Source organism: Mastigoproctus giganteus, chromosome 3, assembly GCF_048544385.1.
Source record: "Mastigoproctus giganteus isolate SK-2022 chromosome 3, ASM4854438v1, whole genome shotgun sequence".
Classification (NCBI taxonomy): Eukaryota; Metazoa; Arthropoda; class Arachnida; order Uropygi; family Thelyphonidae; genus Mastigoproctus; species Mastigoproctus giganteus.
Window position 1 is genome coordinate 81,132,854 of NC_143577.1, and position 17,251 is coordinate 81,150,104.

The following is a 17,251-nucleotide window of genomic DNA, read 5'->3' on the forward strand; positions in this document are numbered from 1 at the left end:
GGTTAGGTTAATTTTTCACATAGCAGCTTGCAGTTGGGACATTCACGGTCGGTCGATGAAGGTAGAGTGGGGGAAGACTGAATATTGGGGGGAACAGGTAGAAGTATGGGAACGAAAGAGAAGGCGATCCCAGGAGTGCCAGTGGAGCAAGCCCCACCAGGGAAAGAAGGGGGAGGGAGGGAATGAGACAGAGGCCATCTCTTCCCCCTCCCTGCCTAGGGATGGGTTTTAAAAGTGAACTGGGCAAGGGTGCCCAGTTCAGAACACCAGGCGGCGTGCTGCAGCAAAGCTGCTATGGTCATGTCCAGTCATTGCGTCGCACATGGGAGAAAGATTCTCGTGCAGAGAGATCATTGTCTAGTAGGAGTCCGCATAGATGGTGACGGATCGTCTATCATTTGCAATGGAGACATCATTTGAGAGAGAGAGTGAGGTCCCAGCGTAACAGTCATAGTCTGGTTCAGTTTGGATGCTCATGTGCAGAGAGCTCTGGGCTAACGTGCTTCATTGATTGCAATTCGTGTTCTCCTTCTTGCAAATAAGTCTTGTGCAAATTTGGCGAGCGCACTATATTCATCGAAGCTCTCCAGGAGATGGCGTTCCCGGTCCTGAGGTAAGTAAGTTAGTCTGGTGATTACAATTCCACCTAGGTCGTCGTACAGTGGGCATTGGTGCATCAAATGTTGCCAGCTCTCGATTTCCCCACATAGACAATGTGGGTCCTCTACAAGCCGAAAGGCTGCAAGTTTTTCATTGAAAGGTCTGTGACCCGTCAGGAGGTAAGTGGAGTGCAGTCCTGGGTGGAACCAAGGCGGTGATTTAGGGTAAACTTTGTGTATGTCCGGAAGAAATTTCCTTGTCACGTCTCCTTTGGTGCTGTTTGTCCAGCGAGTTTGCCATTCTTGCTTCAGATGCCCCAATAATCGGGTCTTTTCTGTCATTTGTAGGTTCGATGGTGTACCCCATGAATGTGACGGGCATCCCTTTAGATAGGTAGTATGACAGGCCACACCTGACAATCTCCAGGTCCAGCGGGAGAATCCCCGCCAGCACCTGGAGCGCCTGCGTACTGACAGTCCTGCATGCGCGAGTTATTGTTAGAAGGATCGATCTGTTGATTGAATCAAGAATTCTTTTATTTACGGCCATGGCTGTTTTGTGGAACCAGATTGCTGGTATAAATGTAGCCTTATAGTAGTGAGAGAGTGTTCGCTTTTTCAGGCCCCAGTCGCGCCTTGTAACACGGGCGACCAGCGCAGAGTAGCTTCTAATTTTTATTGTTAGTTGCTTGAGGTGAGGTTAGAAGGAGAGATTGTTGTCAAGGATGACACCTAGATATTTCATTTGGGTGGTAAGTTTTATCGTTTTCTTTTTTAATTTGCGGAGGTTTTCTGATATTTAATGATCCTTTGAGAAGGATTGACGCTGTTTTTGTCGTTTCAATTTGTAGGAAGTTTTCTTCCACCCATTGTTGTAGGATCTCTATGGCATGGTTTGCCTGTATCTCCAGTTGGGCCCTGGAGTCTGCCGCCACCATCAGTGCAAGATCATCTGCGAAGGCTTGACACTTTACTGCCCCCAAGTTGGTGTCAAGGAAGTCGTCTAAGACTATTCCAAAGCAGAGGATCAAGAACGGACCCCTGCGGGCATCCTCTATGAATATTTCTTGTTATTCGTTGGAAGGGCGCTATGACTTCAATTCTTCTTTGGGAGAGGTATGCTTTTATAGTATTGTAAAGGTTTATGGGAGCATACGCTTTGCGGAGTCTGCCAAGGACGCTCGGCCACCAGAGGGAGTCGAACACCCCAGCAAAATCCACAGCGATCACCAGAAAGTATTTACTTTGGCAAGCATTTGCAGTATTTATAAGGTTCCTAATGGCTTCGATTGTTGACAGTCCCGGCCTGAAGCCATATTGGTTTGCTGCTTCGAGGTTTGCTGTGGAGTAGTACTGTTGAATCCTCTTGCATAAAAGTCTTTCCAGAGCTTGCTCAAGACCGACAGCAAAGCAATGGGCCGATAGGAGGTCGGAAGAGTTGGGTTTCTCTTAGCATTTTTTAGGATTAATTTAGTATTGGCAATTTTCCAGTCCTTGGGGAAGTACCCCTGTTTCAGACAACAGTTATAGAGTCGAAGTAGGAGTCCTGGTGTTAAATCCACAAGACGCTTTATGATTTCCGGTTCAAACATATCCTTGCCCGGGCATTTCCTAGTTTTTATCTGCGCAGCAGCGCTCTGAAGCTCTTCCTGCCCGGTGAGCCAGAAGGTTGTATGTACGTTGAGTAGAGTATTGATTGATTTATTTTTGTTTTTATGGCGCATGAGCAACTAAGAGCATGATGCGCTAAGTCTGGATTGAGTGGGATATGTCGTTTTTCTATCTTCCTTGTGGTCTTGTAGAGTGCTGCTGTGTTTTTCTGGACAATTATCCTTAGGGTTATAGTTATCGCTGTCTTCTGTTGCTCGATGAGGTTGACGGCTTTTGGTTATCATTGTCCTTGTCTTTCACATGATATCCTCCAGCTCGATGTTAGTCCGATCTATAATCCCGAAGGAGTATGTTAGCACTAGGACTGCATACTTGTTTATGGCTTTAAATGTGTTCCCTCCGTTCAGCTTTGAGCAAGGGTAAAACAAAGCATATTATTATCTCATGGAGATCCGGTATAGAAATCTCGTTATCCTAAAGCATTAATGAGCTGCGTTGCCCTCTATACCCATCTTTCCATAAACATTCTGTGCTCTTTGGAAAACAAGTTAAATGATATTCAGTAAATTTTAATGATCAGATTGATGGAGAGTTCTAGAAGCATTACAATACATTAATAGTTCCAGTTATATCTTTCTCTCTAGTAGTGCAACAGGTCTGGTAGGCGCATTCTGTAAGTAACTAAGGAACTTCTCCCGGGACTTTTGAAAGAGTGCCGCGTTCATCGGGCTCAGATAGTAATCCGTGGTAGGATTGCTATTATCTTCCCAAGTAGAACGCACAGTAGTTATGTCTCGCCCATATCCCAGGCGACCGAGATCTTCCGGAATTTTTTTAATTTGTAGATTTTTTTTACCTTATAAATTCAAAATTTGGTTGAATCATTCATTATTTTTGAAACGTTTAGAAACGTATACTGCACTTTTATTTGGCTTTGAACGCAAATTTGAACGACGTATATATGAGCTTTATGTAAAAGCAGAGATTCAAGTATCTACCAGTCTTAAATCTTCACTCACCCGCCCCCTCAGTTGTAACCAAGACACTCGCCTAGCCTCTATTTAATTCCCTATTTTGTTTTAATTATTAAAAATGTATTTTTACTGAATTGAAAACTGTAATCTCTATTAATTATGATTTGCTGAACTCAAATATTGAACCAAAATAAATAAGAAAAACTAATAATAATAACGAAAGTTGTTATGGTATTTTGTAGAATTATCACGGCACGGGTCCCCAGCCATATTCAAGTTTAGCGCTCACACAGCATCTGACAGAAGCAACGTGAACGTCTGTATTTTCGTCAGCTGTTCTCCTTTAGCCAGTGAAATCAAAACATTACAGTAAGATTAGACACCTGTCGCTGGCGTCTCACAGACCAGAAGAAAGGTAGACGTTTTTGCTCACCTGGTGTCTGTTAAACGGCAAACAAAAATTTAATGTCTCGTAATTTGTAGCATCGAAATGAAAACAAAAAATACAATATAACCAGTAGAGAATATCGATGGGCAAAGGTACACGGAAGGATGTGATTTTAACTATAGGTCAAAAAAGAAAAAAAAAATGGCTTCTGCCAAATACCATACTAGCAGATGATTAATTATTCTTGTATATATTTTTGTGCCTTCCAACATCTTTTGAGACCACTCAGGGAAATTTAATGATGTATGGTTTTTCAGGCGACTTTTAAGTTTATTTATTTTTTCCCATTATGTTGTAAGACTTGACATACTTAGTAATTTGATAATTAACTTAATGGCTACGTGCATGCAGTTCGATGAATACTCAACACAGTAAAATTATTATACGTCTAAGGGTTCTCATTGAAATCCTATCGCTTCTGTGGGCACAGTGGTCATAATCGCTGCCCTTTCACACCATTTAGAAAAGACTGCATACGAATATAGTTTAGACGGAAAGAAATTTTATGGGCTTTTTTCTACACTGTATTCAAGATACTGGAAACTTGGGATTTTGATCCCACAAAATTGGTTATAGAATACGCACTGTTTACAGACATGTTTACAGCAATTAAAGTCACAAGGTGTAGTCTACATCTCGTGACTTTAATTGCCTCTGCGTATATTTAACAGATGGGCAGGAGCAGCAGTGCGTAGCACACGCTTCTTGATTAGACCGGGGTTCGAGCCTGTGACCACCAAATGCGGAGGATGCCGAAAGGTCAGGGAATGACCACCGCATATCCCCGGAGCAATATGGGCTTAGTTGCTAATGCTCCTAAAAACAAATAACAATAACAGCATACATTTAAAACCATCCAGATCTTATCACCAGGCTAAAACTGGTAACTTATCTCCGAAAGCTTGTGTGAATTACGTGATTACTTATTTTGGCAGGATGATATGATTCCAAAGAAAATCTAGAAACGGAGAAAACCCTTAGCTTGTTTAGTAATTGAATTGTGTAGGGTTTTATATCGGCTACTCGTGTAACGTCACTTAAGTATTACAAATAAAGTGAATAAACTTTGGTGCCAAGTGTGTCCTTTTAGTTAATAATTAACGATTTTAATATTACTTTTATTTTATTTCTTTTACAAGACTATGACAAAAAATTAAGCTTAAATGTTCATTGTTTTCTATTTAAAAATAAAATAAATGGCCTTTCCAACCTGGAAAAAATTTCCTTGAATTGACCACGAACATTTTCTATGCCTTGGTGTCACGGGTGGAACAATTAAAATTTCCAATTTTTTTCACCATTTGAAAAAAAAACAACAACCTTTCGAATATACTCAGTTTACAAACACAGTACTATCTTTATGATGTTTGAAAGAAGGAGTCTAAGCGATGAATTCCGATCTTATGGATAGAATTTTATATAAATGTATAAATTAATAATTATATTTTTACGCTGCTGCGTATTACTTCTTCAGATAAGCACTGTGGAATGTCAGAAAGATCAAGAAGCTTGTAGCTGCGAGTAGAAGAAATAGCTATTTCATCAAAGCTCAGTACTGTTTATTAACAATTAAAGTGCAGGTCTACCACTTGGCTTCAATCTCAAGTTGCGATGTTATCCATAAATATCTTGGCGTTACCCAATCTGGTTGTGCAATAAAGAATATTACAAGTACAAGTTGATGTGTGGCGTGTAGAAGCATGAATTCCGAGGTCAGTGTGAATGTTTTGCGAAATAAACAAAAAAAAAAAAAAAAAAAAACTGAGTAGCACGAAAAGTTCTTTGTTCCAAGTGGAAAAAAAACAAGCCCTTTAAATGATTCCTCCAATTATGATGGGATTTGAACCTTACCCTTTCTGACAGTTTCTAAAATGACTCAAAGCTCGTGGAATTCTCATGGAAGTCAAATATTGGCATTCATTAGTAATGCTTGGGTGAGGACCAAGAAGGCACCGCACATACTATAAAAAAATCTGTATTTGTCATTACGAAAATGCTGTTCATTAGTACTGAAGCATTAGAATGATTTGTAAATAATATCACAATGAAATATTCTCTTTAAAAAAACACATGACTTATCCTTTTGAAATATAGTGGGATGCTATCGTTATTAAAAATAAATTTTATTGGTAGATCATCCCATTATATTATATTTAATGTAATATTAGTATTATAATAGCCAAATGTTACAAGGAATCAGTTTTTCGGCATCTGCCAAAAAGTGGCTATTTAATTCCTCTTCGAACTTTACTAAACTCCCCACCACAGTGACAAAACAAAAAAAAAATCATTCCAACGATTTACAACACTCTACTCAAAGGTAAACTTATTGAAATACAACCCGAGATGCCAAGTTTTACATTCTGCACTTCCTAACCGGTTCTTCAATTGGCCATCAATTAGCACCCTTAACCAATCTGGTTTCCTTTCTAGAATTTCTGTCTTTCTTCAAGTATGGCCTTCAGACATGAACAGAATATTCTAAATGTGGTATCACCATCGTCTTATGTAAAGGAACAATGACTTCCTTGTCCCTACTTGCGAAGGTTCTATATTTCATAAAGAGGAAAACATGTGACTTCTTAGCCACTTGTTTACACTGGCTGTAAAAGTTGAGGTCTGACTGAATCGTAACCCCTAATTCATTTTTCGTCCTGAACTCTCACAACTTACAAGTAACTGCTGGATTTCTGTTTTCCAGGTGCAAATCCTATATTTTGAAGAGTTAAACTTTAATTGCTAATTTTGAGACCATACATGTAACCAATCCAAGTAATTTTTAAGAAAAATTGCCTGGTTATGGTCGTTAATTACCCTTTCTATCAGTTGTAGACATTGACAGCTTCGCCTGTGTTTCCTTGTCAATGTTATTAAAAAAAGATGATATTGCCATGCATCGAAATTAGACTGGAAAATTTTGATGAATACGCATAATAATCCATAAGAGCAGTTCCTTCGACAGCACAATATTGATTCCTATCCAGTTTACCAAAGCGAAGCACTGGTCACAAGGTGTGGTGCATTAAGAACAAAATATTTCCTTTTAAGAATATGATACGTGGTGTCTCATGTAGTAGCTGTTTATTGACTTTAAGTTAGTATTTTAAAGGAATCATTTCTCTGCGATTTTCCGCTTATCTCCACTAAGAGTAACTAAGTGAATCACTAAGCGACCTACCCATCTCACGAAGGAATAAGAATCAAGGTGGTGGTTGTCAGGAGGGATAAATCCTTAGAATTAATTCGTTGTAACCATTAAGGATCTATAAACTATTGACCATTTGTTAGCAGCTAACTCTTTCGTATGACAGCACTTTTTTGGAAATAACGAAGAGGAAAGCACAGATTTTTATCCAGACCGGTTTTTGAGATCGCTGTATCCACGTTCTCAGCGTCGGCCCTATTTTAGCAATTGAGCTACGTCTCTTTGGTTAATAGAACATCGTATATACATGCCAGTGGAACTCTGTTTTTAAATATAAATCCAGAAGTTCATTACATTTTATACGATTTCTAGTTTTACAAATTATTTTCGTAAATAGTGGGTAAGCGGCAGGATACAGACGTGCACGTGCCTAACATAGCAGTTCAGTAATTAAATTATCTTCATAACCAAATGATGATGATGAATACAACAAAACCCTCAATGTTGTTCACTATCAAGCTTATGATATTGATTCCTATAGTACCTCAGTTTTCATGGACTTCCATTTAAAAATATCTATATTATCTTGATCATTTAAAAATATCTATACTCTTGATCATTTTTCAGCAACCAGCAAAAGCTTATGATCCCTTTTTAGCAACCAGCTCTTTCTTAGTGTCTGGCACTTCTTGCGTTTAATAAGAATTATTGAATACAATTATCATTACGACCTGTATATTTCCATTTTAAAATTCAATACCTGTATAACACTGTCAAATCATGCCAGTACAATTTTTCTCTAAATCGTGCTCTCCAATTCCATTTGAATGACTCTGTTCATACTAAGTTTGAGCAATAAATTTTTCTTTTACGTTATTAGACATCATACTTATTATTCATAAACCTGCAATTCATAATACCTATCTTTCGTAATACTTATAATTCGTAAACCTCTCATTCACAATACCAATCATTCATAAAGACGAATCTGTTATTCAATCAATTTCTTAAAAAAAACATTATCATACAGGGTGTCTATAGATTATTTCTGATTATGAAGCTCGATTGGAATTTTATTATAATAGGTATTGTGAAACGGGTTGCTGCACTTAATTGACCAACTAAAGAATTTCTTGTCACTCACCGCACATCAGTAAACCTTCACAGGGGCACCCCTGTAGTATATAGTATGTCAAGATGCTAACCGATCTGATTCCAGGTGTTTTGAAGCGTCTCTTGAGAAATGGAAGTCGCTATCTGTTCAATCCGGTCTTTTAACTCTGTGATGTTAACTTTTTTTTGCATTCACGTTGTCCTTTATAGCCCCATACAAAAAAAATCCAAAGGGGTAATATCCGGAGAAAGAATAGGACCATCCCGGCCGGGATGGGGGGGGGGTAGAATCGAGCACATGCAAGGTGGTGTGTTTTATCTTGCTGATAGAACACACGTTGTTGCATATCATCCAGCTGAGGTGCAGCAAACAATTCGAGCATATGTAGGTAAATTGCGGAGTTCACAGCGTTTTCGTGGAAGAAAAATAGCCTATCCACCTGGCTGAAGGAGAGTGCGCATCGCACGTTTCACTGGGACTATCACGCTCATGTTCACGAACTGAGTGGGTATTTTCAGATCCCCATATGCGACAATTGTCTGCTATCTTTACCAGACAAGTGGAATGTCGCTTCATCACTGAAAATGAAATTTTCCAGCAAGTGCTCATCTTCGTCTATATGGTTGAGAATGTGAACAGCGAATTCCTTTTGTTGTAGTGAGGCTAAATTTCCTGGACGATTTTCGCTTACAAAAATTTAACTCTTGCGAACTCTCTCCGCCCCCCCCGTGCAGTGTTGCTCCCAGTATTTGCAGTTGCAGGTTTCTCCGGCGGATAGATTTTGTAGACTTCAGGTAAACACTTCTTGAATAGGCGTATGAGGCGCTAGCCTCGGACCTCGCCATAGGGGGGCGCTCGCATGGCCTCTGTAATCTAAGATTTATAAAGCAATTTCTTTTTTAACGTTCTGATCTAAACTAGGGCCCACTTGCACCTACCATGTAAACAGAAACAGGTGAAATTTACTGAAAGTATGGATGACTCATTTCTGTGAAAGAACAGATTAGTTTCCAGAATAAAGGAATATCACTCTCTCCTAATTCTCTAATATGGTGTAACAGTAGAACACATATTGACTACGGCGTATTATCAGCGTCGGGAATATGCCTTAATCTTTTCCACTGGCTATGAGCACAAGAAAGCAGTTGACCAGCGCGACTTCCCAATACAGATGTGGGAGTCGGTATTAATTGTGTCCACTTTACGTTATGGACACAATTAACTTGTGGAATGCCCCTTTAGTTCTTAATTCGTGCATTCTACAGCAGCAGCTCTATTGCCTAAAGGCTAGAGGTGCTAACAATGCGTACCCAGGTCTCCCGAAATCCATTCGTTATATGGAAATTTTATTCGTTCTACGGAAACTATTTTAATTGGACCACCCATATATTTCAGAATCTATGAGTTGAGATCCCAAACTGTGTAATTTAGTAGTTAATAATACAGCGAAAATATGAATCTAGAGCATCTAAAAGAAAAAGACAAGAAAAAGAAGATCAAATTCGAAAACAAGTTCAGTTCCGTTTTTTATATTTCGCAGTATTGCAACGTTTGGGTTTAAACAGATCGGTAAAAATAATTGAGTAAACGAATAAACTTTTTTTTCTGATTATATTTATATATGCAAGTTTTTTTTTGGACTCTGGTGTCTTTAAAGTGGAGGCACAAGAACTTAGCACCTCGGGCTCCGATAAGGTCCTGTTCTTGAATATCCGAAACTTTATCTACAGACACACTATATATAACTAGGCCTAACTGCCTCTTTCTGGTGCAGCACACTGCTAGTTTCTTGAAACTGTTTCAGCTATTGCCTCATTGATTGTTCTTTCTGGAACCATCGCCTCATTCATGGATCTTTTTGGAATTCCCTTTGAAATGTTTATTTATAGCCATTGGAGATTTGTTATCCCACAGCCGCACATTGCTTTCTCTTGAATTGTGATCAAGGCTGCCAACCACAAGAGAAAAAACTCATCGAGTTGTTTTGATAACTGCAGTAAACCATTTTAAATACCTATTACAATAAAATTTTAATCTAGCTTCATAATCAGGCGAATAATTTATAGACACACTGTATGATAACTTTTTAAGATAAATGTTTTATTTATCGTATTTTGTTTTCCTTCAATTACTCGCGATATATACACAATTCTTTTCAATATACATATGTATATTAAAAATGACCCTCTACTGAGTGGAGGGTCATTTTTAATACATTATGATCAGATGATCTCACAGTAGAGTCTACTGTGAGATCATCGGATCATAATGGGAATTTATAAAGTGGCAGTCAGGTTGCACTGTGTGAGCCTTAGTGCTCTCAGGAGAGCTGTTGTTCAAAAGTTGACAATTGTCTGAGATCGCTACTCAGCCAACGGATGATAAAATAAACAAAGTATAACAAAGGACCTTAATTTATGCCCTACATAATTTTCTATTAATGAGCATTTGAGACTTTTTTTATTATACATTTACTCGTTCAGTTTGACGAACGTGGGAGAATAGCTCCAACTTAGATAACTGATAATTAATACCACCGTTTGGGACCCTTGAGAGATTTGGAGCAGCGCTTATTGAGAATGTCGAAATAATTAATAAAAAATAACTGCTGTCTATATCAAGACCACCATTTCATAGGCTGAATTTAGGAATTGTACGAGGAATGGAAAAACTGTTTTTTTCCGAGTTCGTCTGGACTTACCAAGAATATTTTCATATCAAGTTCGTGACTCGCGCATCACAAAGAAATAAATCCAAGGCTCATCTAAGATTTATCACGAACAGTTCTATGGACTCTTAAATTTCCAGACTAATATGGTCAAAATATCGCATTGGAAGGGCCTCAGGATGGGCCATAGTTGTAAATTACATTTGTTGCAGTGAAGAATGAAGTATTGTAGAGTCCGTGTCAAACGCCTTTGTAGCGAGATACTCAAATTAAGAAATGATATATACTAGTTATTAAAATCTAGAACAGACCTTTTGAAGCCTTCTTTTCTTTCATTGTGATGTACAGATCCCTTACACAAGTACCCATTAGCGATGAATGGCAGGTGATGGCTTTATTAAGGAAGTTCAGTTTTCTTTTTTAACTTCCCGTGTTTTCTTCCGTCATAATGAGGACAAAGCATAAACTTAATATGGGGATTAGTCTCTAAGAATAAGCAGTGCATTAAAAGGGAACAGCAATTAGACTGATGAATAATGCTATTCATCTTGAAAACTAGAGTAAATCACTCTTATTTTTGGATAAAGAAAAAGCTGTCTTCCATTACTGCATTTGGTACTCTACAGAGAACTTCGAAGTGCATTTGGCCATCGTAAAAGCCAAAGGCTAGCTGATTACAAAATACTAGAAAACTTGTAAACGAAACTAACCAGTGATAATAATCATTGCGCACCAAACTAAGGAAATTATAGGCTGCGGATTTAATGAGCGCCAGTAAATCCTTCACCATTTATTGTGGGCGACACTAAATCCTTCACGATTCAGTGTGGGCGACGCTCCAAGAATAAATATGGCGAGTGCCACATAGAGACCGATATCTAATATGTACAGTGATGGAGTGCACACACTACAGTAATGAAACTTTTTTTTTATCGATTTATGGCGCAAGTAGTAAATAACTTGTTCACTTTTCCAGAATGGTTTCAGAAAAAGGAACAAAAAGTTAACATTGGAAAATTAATGCTAACGTAACTGTAGCATTAGTTTCGTGGTGTATTTAATGTTCTTTACTACAGTTTTTTTCAACAGTCTTGAAAACATAATGTGTGTTAGACGTGTGTCTCAATAGCAAAGATGTACGAACATTTTTAGGATACATCGAACTACGTGTTGATGACATTTCCTCCCAGTTTATTCTAGAAAACAACATGGGAGAGTACGATAGTAAAAATTAAAATAGACTTTCTTAAGTTCATTGTACAAAAAAAAAAAAAAAAACATGAGGATCTGCTAGAGTCACGGGCGGTTAGGGTCGAAATTCGAGTAGGGGTTCCCTTCGCAGTTATTACAATGGTTATTGTCACTGGTCTTTCACGTTGTTTAAGGTGCCGTTTTAATTTGCCTGGTCTCATATTATCTGCAGCCAAAAAGGTTTGAGTCCCGTCAAGTATTAGTATTAATATTTGCCATGTGGCCCAAGAAAACTCTTGGCTTTTGCTGCACCAGCAAAATAATGAAAATGCGTTCCGCTCATCATATATGTTCCAATCTGGCTGATCTTTGAAATTTTCCGAACCATCGGTTTAACTACCCATGGAGGTAACTGGAGGTATAGAGTTAACAACTCATTGACTAAAAGAAAACTATCTACAATTCAGTCTACAGCAGTTTCTTTCCCCCTCCGCAATTTGGATTTATGTGCTTGTTCTAGCATCGTGCTCTCATGGGTAGCACAGTTTGTAGGATCGCCGTCCTCCCACACCATGCGGAAAAGACCTAAGTTCGAGGAATTTTTATGGGTCTTTTTCACAACGTGGGTGTGTTAGTTGGTCTCAGGCGAGGGTAGCATGGTGTTTTCTTCTGGAAACTCGGTTTTTTCGTCCAGCAAACAGAAAATCGACCTCAGAACACACGCAGCTTACAGAAAGTATACACGGAATAATACGGCCTTAGTCGCTAATTCTCCTAAAAGCCTATTACAACAACTGCAACAGCAGTTCTAGTATCTAAAAAATATTTCTTGACTAAATGTCTAAGAGTATGAAAAGGTTGTTTGTGCATGGGTAATGTATTACTCATGCATAAACAACATTTTCACACTCTTAAACATTTAGTCAAGAAATATTTTTGGATTAAACCACGCACACCATCAAGCATCTCTCATATTGTGGAGTTATACTTCATAACCGGGTTTGGTATGTTGTGAGGGTCTAGCGGCTCCTGGGATTTCTCCCATCTTCGTAGTGTTCTCTGTATCGAGTGACAGTACCCTGTCAAGCCAGAGATTTCAAGTGTGTGGATCGTGTATAGTGTAGTCTGTTGTGCCCATTGTTCATCTGGCTTATTGGCCATCGGGCCCCTGATGGGACCTAACGTTGCCCATACCGCGCCACGTGGAGGCTAGCCAGGTATTATCAGCAAGGAATCAGTACTCCGGCTGGTCCTGCCACCTACTTTCCTCAAATTTCAGTGGATAGGACCTTAAAAAAAAATATACTTTAATCGCTGTTGATGCTTTTGTTTAGTCATAGAGATTTGCTTTAAGAACGAGAAGGGATTGTACGCTGGATGAGTTCTATTTTTGGCCGAAAAGGTTCGGGCAAGCAATTTTGGTGTAGTTACAATTTTGACATGCGGGGCTGTGCGATGTGAAGGTAGATAGATTTGGGTGCGGGGGAAGGAAGGCTGGAGGGTAGAAGAAGAAAGGGGCCGATAAAGAAAGTGGCCCCCAAATGTTCAGTGGGCATGCCCATTCCCCACAAGAGGGAAAGGAGGGGACATGGTGTCTCCCCCCCGCCGGGAAAAGGAGATAAAGCAGGCCCGGCAAGGTGTGGGTCGCCATTTGGATAGTTGGCAACAAGGCTGCAATCTAAGTCGTTCACTTTGACTCTCCGGGTGGTGGACTTAGTCTCGGCAGAGGCCAAGATGCGTCACCTGCACGTGACAGGCCAGCTACATCTGGTCCCAGTGTTTGGTTTGCATCCAGTAAAATATTCAGTTGTCTTTCAATTGCTGTAAGTTGTCACCGCCTCTTGTGTTAAAGTCCTGTAGTCACTCAGCTGGTCGTCAATGGCCAGTTGTGTTCTGTGTACATTGGGTGGTCCAAAGTCTGAAATTTGTTTCAGGGTGGTAGAAGTGCTCTTTGCCTCTCGATGAGATTTTGAGTGAAAAGCGTGAAAGCCTTATAATTTTCTTCTTCCTGCAGCACTGTCCTCTTGATTTCTAAAGATGGAGCGTAGTTTGGTAAACAGCAGGCCACTGAGGTCTTCATAGATATTACATTCGTAGAGCAGGTGCTCCCAAGTTTCTTCTTGTCCTCATCTACAATGCCCTATGTCCGAGATTCCAAAATTGTGTAGCTTCTTCCTGAAGGAGCCATGCCCTGTCAGCAGGTAAGTGGTATGAAGTCCAGGAGAGTACCAGGCCGGGAAAATAGGATAAACACGTCCAATGTCTGGTATGAAGCTTCTAGTTATGTGGCCTTTATTGGAGTCATTCCACCGTGGTCTCTAAGACGTCTTTTTTCCTGTGGTCTAGTCAGAGTTGGACCCGTAGTGTATCCCAAATGTGTGATTACCGTTCCTTTGGCGTGTTGGTGCAGCAGCCCATGGTCGACAATCTCCAAGTCCAGAGGGAGACATTCCGCAAGAACCTGGAGAGCGTGGTTGCTCACCGTGCAGCATGCACTGGTTGTTGTGAGGAGAATTATTCGATGGATGGTTTCCAATTTCCTTCTGTTAACAGCAGTGCTTGCCTTAGCGTACCAAGTTCCCGCTGCATAAGCCAGTGCCGGGATGAAGAATACCTTGGAGAGGATGGCGAGCGCTCTCTTCTTCAGACCCCAGTCTCTGCGTGTAACTCTAGCGAATAGCGCGGAATAATTCCTGAATTTTACTCTGAGGTAACTAAGATGCAGTATTTAGTTGAGGTGTCTATCGAGGTTAACGCCAAGATATTTGACTTATGTTTGGAGTTTAATGGTTGTTCCATTTATCTTGATCTGGGGAAGCCTCCTGGGATCAAGGGAGCTCCCAGAATGTGTTTTTTCCGGTGAGATGTTCAGTAGGTTCCCATTTGCCCATCCTTGCAGAACAGAAATGGCATGATTTGCATGGGTCTCCAGTTGTGTCCTGCTATTAGCCTGCAGCATCAGTATGTGATCATCGGCGTATACCTGCCTTCTTATATTAGGGATTTCCATATTGAAGAACTCATTCAGCACAAGAGTCCACAGAAGGGCCCCCAGAACAGATCCCTGGGGCAGCATCTGTGGACCTGCCTGAAGACAAAGTGTAAAGTGTATTTAGTGTCTAACGGCACCAGGAGTTTCCCCCATCTCCGCGTTGCTTTCATTGTGGGTGTACCAGTTCACTGGGAAGGCCAGAGATTTAAAAGTGTATGGATATTGTAAATGTGTAGTGTTGTGTTCTGTTGTTCATCTGGCCTTTTAGCCGCTGGACCCCTACTGAGGCCCAACGTTGCCCACACTTGGCAACGTGGAGGCAGACCAGGTACACCAGTATTTTTAGATAAGTACTCTGGCAGGTCCTGCCACCTAATTTCCTGAGATTTCAGTGGCTAGGACCTATATATATATAAAAAAAAGGGGGGGGAGAGGGATAAACGCTTGAATCTCATTAGGCCGAAAGAGGTTACAAGTGTGTCGAGTTTGGCATTTAAAATTTAAGTTGTGTGGGGCATTCGCTTTTCGCTGGCGATATAGGTAGAGTAGGGGGGGAGAGACGGAAGGCTGGGAAAAAAAGACAGAAATATGGGGTCAATAGGGAAGGCGTCCCCAGGTATATATAGTGGGGCATGCCCTTGCCCTTGTCCCACCAGAGGGAAAAGAGGGGGTGGGGAGGGGGCAGAGAGACCTTGCCCTCACCCCACCAGGGATAGGGAGAGAAAGTGGGCTGGGCAAGGGAGCCCCGCCCAGTTCGCCATAGCGGTAATTTGCAGTGCCCTCCAGCAATTGCAGTCTGATGATGACTCGTTGGTGGGGCTTGGTCCTTTTCTAGGTGTGTGGGTTCATCCTGGGACCGACGACATCGTGGCTGGAGCCACTCCCATTGCTTTCTAGGTCGATGCTGTTTCATTTATTCTGCTGCATATTTTGTTATCCTTTCCTCTGTGTTGATGTTTTATCAGTTTGCCTTTATTTATTATTTGTGGTCATCTATTCGTTGTGGATAGCTATTTCTGTTCGTCGTCTATTGAAGACGTCAAGTGCAAATCGGCTGAGGGCTTTGTATTCATCTTCTGAATCCAGTAGATGGTACTCTTGATTTTTCGGCAAGTATTGAATCTCAGTTATAAGTCTACTTCTGTGTTCTTTGTAGCATTCACAGTCGTGCATAATATGCTGCCAGGTTTCAGGTTCCCCACAGATGCATGTGGACTCTTCTATTATTCCGAGTGCGTTCAGTTTTTCTTTAAATGGGCCGTGGCCCGTCAGGAGGAAGGTTGTATTTAGTCCAGTATAGAACCACGTGGGGGCTTTTGGGTACATTTTTGCGACTATCGGTATGAAGCTTCTTGTAACTTGACCCCTTTGGCGACATCTCCCATCTGTGCTGCCAAATCTTCAACATGTGAGCCACTATTCGTTGTTTCTCTGCCGTCCGGCTGTTGGTTGGGTCCAAGGTAAAGTCATAGATGGAGGCAGGTATATCCTTGGACAGTAAATACGAGTCCACATCTAGTCACCTCGAGGTCCAGCGGAAGAGCTCCTGCCAGGACCTGCAGAGCGTAGGTGCTCACCGTTTTGCATGCACTAGTTATAATTAGAAGTATGTTTCTTTGGATAGTGTCCAGCAGTCTTCTGTTGAACGCGGCTCCGGCCTTCCTGAACCAGATTGAAGACAATGACAAAGGGAGTAGCCACTGTAATCCTTCTGTCATCTAAGTATGATCTAAGGCAGCAGAACGGGTTGCCTGGAATTTGGGCGCGCCGAAGTCTGGCCAGGATTCCGGGCCACCACAGAGAATAAAAGCGCCAGCAAAGTCTATTGATATGAGGAGAAAATATTTCATGTCGCAGTTTTTTGCTGCCTCAATTATGTTTTCCAAAGCGTCTGCCGCTGAGCGTCCTCTTCTAAAGCCGAACTGGTTCGGCGACATCATGTTTGCTTCCTGGAAGTAAGTCTCTAATCTCTGGTATAGAAGCCCCTCAAAATATTTGCTCAAGGTAGAAAGCAAAGATATGGGTCTGTACGATGTTGGCTTATCCTGGGGTTTGGTTGGATTCTTAAGTATAAGTCTTATTCTTGCTGTTTTCCACTTATTAGGGTAATAGCCTTCTGAAGGACAGCGATTGAAGAGATTTAGAATAACGTCTGGTATTTCAATCTAATCATCACCAGCAGCTTTCCTGTTTTTGATGTTTGCTGCTGCTATGCTCAACTCCATGATGGTAAATGGGGGCTCAACTGCCGTGGTACAATAAGAGGAGTTTTCTTCACAGAGTTTTATCTGTTCCTCAGTCTTGGGCTCAGTTTGAGGTTGGAAGATGTGGTTTAATATGTTATCAATTGATGATTCCAAGGTTCTGGTACAAGTTCCCGGTGCTGTAGCCACTTCCCCTCATGGGAGCTTGTTAGTGACAACTCTATAAACAATTCTCCATGTGTCAGCATTGCCATTTGCACTGACCAGAGTTTCCCATGTTTCTTTTTTCTTCTGATTAATCTTGG